The sequence below is a fragment of the Anas platyrhynchos genome, chromosome 2 (genome assembly GCF_047663525.1).
Source record: "Anas platyrhynchos isolate ZD024472 breed Pekin duck chromosome 2, IASCAAS_PekinDuck_T2T, whole genome shotgun sequence".
Classification (NCBI taxonomy): Eukaryota; Metazoa; Chordata; class Aves; order Anseriformes; family Anatidae; genus Anas; species Anas platyrhynchos.
Genome location: NC_092588.1, coordinates 29115250 through 29121319, shown reverse-complemented (window position 1 = coordinate 29121319; position 6070 = coordinate 29115250). Strand labels below are relative to the sequence as shown.

Genomic DNA, 6070 nt, shown 5'->3' with positions numbered 1-6070 from the left:
ATTGCTAAGCACTTTTGAGAAACCCACTTTAATGATATGGGTCTTAATTAATATGTTACAAAATATTTCCTACAATTCTAGGACTTTAGTCAAATTGTGAACTGTTCAAGGGGAACTTCTGAGAAGCTTTGGTTGAATGAGGTCTTGAACAAAACAGCATACATTCAGTGTGTTATTGTAGTGTAGCGATAAATCATATGTAAATTGTTCCATGTGTTTTTTAAGTGGAAACCAAATGCAAGAGAATAGTGAATGTTAACTTTTATTGCATATTACAATTTATTTTTAAAAAGAAGTCAGAGTAAAATTGATAGGTGTACATGCTTTTGAGGAAAAACTAGGAAGTTCATTTGCAGTTGCCTTCATAAACTAATTTATTCAGAGTTTTAACAATTAAGTAATTATTAAACATTAGAAAACAAACAGAAATATATTTGAACTGAAGTAGTATTTTGACTTACTTCATGAAGTAAGGAGAATCCAAGAGTAAAGAGAAGAGAAGAGAAAAAAGTTGTTGTTCTTTCTTTCTATTTTACTTATTTGGTCTCAAATTTAGCTTCAAAAGTATGAAGGTCACAAAATGAATATGCACAATAGCATATCATTTGGAGAGACTTAAACATTTAATATACAGTCACGATGTACAACTTTCTCTTGAAATCATCACTTACATTGGAGATAACAGCTGTTATATCTAAGATCAACTGAAACTGGAAGAAATGATTACAGTACAAATCTAGGCAGACACCGCTGACACAGCATAGGAAGAATAGCACAACCCTGGCTAATTACAGCAATGCATCTTCAGTAATGCTTGAAATGGGCAGGATAAGCTGTATTGCTTTTTTACCTTAAGTGTATGTCTTGATACTTGGCACATATTATGTGGTCTAACTTCAATATTTTAGTAGGTTTTGTGCTTATTTTTTGACTATTCAAAGATTCCTTTATGTCTCTTCTGGATTTCTCTGACACCCTTATTTATTTATTTATTTATTTATTTATTTATTTATTTATTTATTTTCCTAGGATTTGGGTTTTTACTTTTCGAAACTATTCCAATTTCTTTGTCAAAAATGTCTGTATTTCACAGGTGTCTATCAGCTAAGTCAACAATGGACACAGTTACAAGGAGGTAATAGTTCCTCTCCATCAGCTGAAAGAGATTTGATGAAAACCTAGAATAAATGTAGTACCATCATCCTATTGATTAAAAAGGAGCCCATACTGGTACCATTTCTCAGGGCATACTGACTTGAGCACAGAGTTGTCCTAATGTGACTGTCTGACTTGCTGCCAAGAATTCTTTTCTTGGTTAGTCAGGCCAAGGTCTGATTGGAAAAACAGGCAGAGCAGGCTTATGTCTACAGGCAATTGATCACGTAAGGCTATCTTTTTTTCCCCCCTCCCTATGAGTCATTCTCTGAGCTTCAATTTGTTCATTTTCATAATTTTAGATCATCTAAGTGTAATTAAAAAGCCCAGACTAATGAGTAGTAACAAACAATGACCAATTTTTCTTTTATTGAATAGCATTACAGTGCTGTACATACTAAACAAAAAGAGGCAGGCAGTGAAGTATGATGCTAGACTAAAAAGAAATCAGAGTTCACTGCAGAAATATGTCATTGGTAGTAATTTCACCATAAAGTGAAAGTGTTTATTTTCAGTCTGATTCTTTTATTGAAATAAATCCTGTTCAGAGAATTTACCTACAAATGTTATTTTTGTGTATACGCAGCAAATCTTTTTAATTATCCAGTTACTCCTGAGAAAACTAGCTACCGGTGAAAAGTAATGATATGTTTGTAAAAACAAAGACTGATATTCTTTTTCTAAAGAATAAGTCATTACTGACATTTTAATTATGTAATTCCTCCTTAGACTTCTAATTTCAATACTGTTTATATATTTCATGAGGAAACTGTTATGATAGTTCTGAAAAAAATTAATAATATATATACTCAATGATCGTCTGAAATAGGTCTAAAAATACTGCTTAGTGTATACATGAACTTCTGAATAAAATAGTTACGGGAATAATAAGAAAATTACACAGCTGGATAACACTGAGAAAACACAAATTTTGACTGTGAATAAATTGTTACCCCAGGGGAGGTCAGGAGTAGTTTTAAAACTGAATACAGTGAAGGTCCCAGGTACTATACAGGTTGTTTACTAAAAGCCTTAAAATAGACGACAAAATGTTCTCCTGGTTTCAGATTTCTTTTCCACTAAAGAGGCAAATTCTCTTTCCCAGATGAAAAACATAAAAGGAGTCCATGTGAGAGAAACAATCTCCATGGATGATAAAAAGACAGTTCTGAGACTGGGTAGTAATCAATAAACTTCACCCTGCTTCTACAATATGGAGATCCTCTGCTTAAATGTTACTGACCTGTCTAGATCTACTAACACGGATCTTGGAACCTCAAATATACCTTTAGATGGTCTTAATAACACTGGAAGGTTACTTTATTTTTCCATGAAGTATAAACAATATGGTGCAGTATAAACACTTTGTTTTAGAAAGAAAAATAAAAAATGAAAAACTCTGAATCTTAAAAATCCACTTAGTAAGTAGATCCCTCTTCTGTCCTGTTGTTTTGGACTTCGTGGATTTATTCAATTTCTACAGAATATTTTATGTTTTTAATTGTGTTTTAAATATATTGACTTTTCAGATTGCTTAAATATATGCAGGACAGAGCGCAACTGTTCAGTCTCTCTCAAAATATGCTCTTAATGCTTTGTTTACTTTTCCAGCATCTTCTAGACAAAATCAGTTTTAGAGAAGAGCAGCCTGGGCAATGGAGAGAAGACGCATTTTGAGACAGATGCAGTGTAAGTCTTGCAACATGTGGGGTGATGAGGATAAACTTCTAATATAGACACTGACAAAGTCCCCATGGGTGTAAAGTTGACTCACTCACCAGATATTCATTGCTTATATTAAACACTGTGCAGGTCAGAACTTTGTGTTATACTTTTTATTTTTCTTTTTTTTTTTTTTTTTTTTTTTTCCCCAGCTTTAGATATAGTTATGAATAAATATATCTTGTTTTTCTTTTGCTGAGCTACTTGTGGATACTTGTCTGGAGTTTGATTCATGTTTCTGTGTACTTCTTAATCATAACTGAATTAAAGCCTGAAATAAATGTATGTGATATATCATCACTGGCATGTAAATATTTTCTTATTGCATTAACTAGTAAAGAGTAATGTTTATACCTAATCTTTAATTTATCTAACCTCCTAAAATCATGCTATACAAGTGTGAGACAAAGTCTTAGCAAAGTCAGAGTCTTCATATGTGAGTTGGTTTTCCTGTACGTCCTTCTTATTTCCTTCTTTCCTTCTTATTTCTGCAATGTTCAGTCTGGAGAAAAAGAATCTGATCAGAATAGGCTAAGTGGGAATCAAGGGGATTTTTTTTTTAATTTTATTTTTTTTCCTGAATAATCATGCCAGAAGGTGAAGATGCTTGAATAGTCTCAGAAATCTTTCTCTGGCTCAAAGGAAAGATTTAAAATCTTGGTCATTGTAAGGATTTTTCTTTCACCATGTAGCAAGTGGTCACTGAATATGGAAGGCAAGTCATTTATTAACAGATCCTCACTTTTAAAAGTATATAACACACATTTCCCAGACCATCTTCTATACCTATTTAAGATGGTCTCTTAGGAAAGCAGTGATGCCTCACTCCAAGATCAAATCTGAGTCCAATCTGAAAACAGAAGCAATAGTTAGCAGAGTACATAATTTTTAGCATTTCTACAAACCACAACATAGCGTCTCATATTTTTTTTGGACAAGGAGTTACTATTTGTGTGTGTATAGTTTGTGAAGTGTGAACTTAGGAATTTTATTAAAAAGCATGGGACTATCTGTCCACATCCTGCAATAGATTACATTGCTCTGGATGTTGTGTGTGCTGATGTTAAACACAAGTTTAACACAAGTTAAACACAAGTTTAACATCAGCATAATTGACAGCAGGCTATGAGCTTCTGAATTAGGAAACTCTTTTTACAACATTTTTGAAGCCTGATTTAGTTTCTGAATGCATGAATTCAACTCATTCAGCTTCTACTTGACAGACACTGACTGTAATAGACACTGGGAGTAAGGAAACCATGTTTCTCAGACTAAAACTAATTTACTAGTTTGTTTAGTCCAAAGAATGATTTTTTTGCCACTACAAGTTTAATATTTTATGGGAACTACTGAAGGAAAATAATTTTCTTTTCTTTTTACTTGATCTCTAAATCTGAATTTGCAAAGTGTGGATAATCCTGTTGCATAATCTCTAATTTTATGGTTTAAGGATTTAATTCCTGATATGTTACAATATTTTTATGGCCAGAAGATGTTGCCATCAAATAGCCAGAAGTGGTTCTGAAGACTAATAAAACCAAACATGGCATGCTACCTTTTGTATATAATTCTTTTAGTTCTGTTTAATATTTTAACTCATGTTGCATGCAGACAACAGCTTCATTCCTAACTGTGGGATACCAGGAAAAAGCAAGTATCACATCATCCAGTCTTCTAAAATGGAAGTCAGTCCACTACGAACCTGTCCTCAGTGATAACCATTCCTTTTGTGCAAGAAAACACTCTTGTCTTTGTTTGCTTTCTCATCAGCTGTCTTCCTGTCACTGGGGGGGGAGGGGGAGGGGAGGGGGAGAGGGGAGGCTGTAGGGTGAGTCAAGCAGAATCTGCCTTTGCTGCCTGGGTCTGCATAGCTGTTTGTGCTGTACATGCTGTATGATGGTATTCGAAATGATCTGCTCCATGACCTTCCTTGACAGGCCTGTAGTTCCCTGGATCTTCCTCCCTGTCTTTGTAGATGGATATCATATTTGTTAACATTCAGACAACCAGGACCTCTAAAGTTAACCAGGACTGTTGAGAAATTATTGAAAGTGCCTTGGTGAGGCACTTCTGCCAGCTTCTTCAATACCTGATAAGCTCGGTACATCTGAAAAGGCCTGCAACTGTGCCTTCAAGATTGCATTCTTGAAGGACGTCCAGCCTTCCTTTTATCTTTAGAACTGAAGATAAAATTTTCAGGGGAGAGCACAAATGCAGTTCCCCACTCCCACAATTTCTGAATTTCCTGCGCTTGGAAAAGTCCCAGGAGTCAGCAAACCAGTGTGCAGGGGATGAGCCTCACCCTAGGAAAACTGCCTGCCTAATCATATTGTCTCCCCTGCCAGGTAAGTATGGATGAATGGATGGATGAATGGAATTCCAGCAGTAAGATTACATAGGCCATGATTCTGTAGGAATTAAAAAATATAAAGAGCAAATTCAGGCTCACATGAATGAAACACCAAGCATACATTGAAAGTAGAGTATCTGCTTAATAATATACTTTAATGCTGCCTTCATAATACTGAGGAGTCATATCTACAGACATTAAGTGTAGTCTGATCAATGTCAAAAACAGAAGCTTTATAATTCTTCTGGTCTATAACAATGTCTATGATTGTGAATGTAATTTCCCAATTGCATAGATTTCAGTAGAGCTGTATCACCCTATAAACACATCTCTGGTTATAAATCTACTAATGCTCTGCATGAATTGTTTTTCATTTTTCCTTGAACCACAGCTAAATTTCATAAAATAATTTTTCAAAGTATATTATCTCACTTTTATTTATTTATTTTCTTTCAGACTGAATCTTATTTTAGTGTTGCTCATAATGATAATCATTGAAGAAACCTCTGTTTTTGTAGAATATGAAGGTGAATGAATACAGGTTAAAATTTAAGCTATATCTGGATGTAACACATTGTTTTATACAAAACCAAAGTAATTTTTCAAGTAAGATTCTGTGAAGCTCTGTATGAACCACTAACAATAAAGTTCAGTTATATAACATCTGTTTCATTCCTTTAACCTGAAGTTACTCCACTTTATCTCTATCTGGGGTCCAAGAGTGCTTATAGGATTCACTGAAATAGTTCTGCTATCCTTTGATGTTAATTTGAAAAGACACACAGTAGTCAATAAATAAGTAAATTATGAGGTAAATTATCATATGGTTTGGATGAGAAAGAA

At 34.1% G+C, this 6070-nt stretch overlaps 1 non-coding gene across 1 annotated transcript; it reads right to left on the bottom strand.

The window, feature by feature from the left end:
• Positions 1-5073: 5073 nt before the first annotated feature.
• On the bottom strand, positions 5074-5230 carry LOC113842979 (U1 spliceosomal RNA). Its single transcript, XR_003495886.3, has one exon. It is a non-coding gene; the product is annotated as a U1 spliceosomal RNA (small nuclear RNA).
• Positions 5231-6070: the final 840 nt, after the last annotated feature.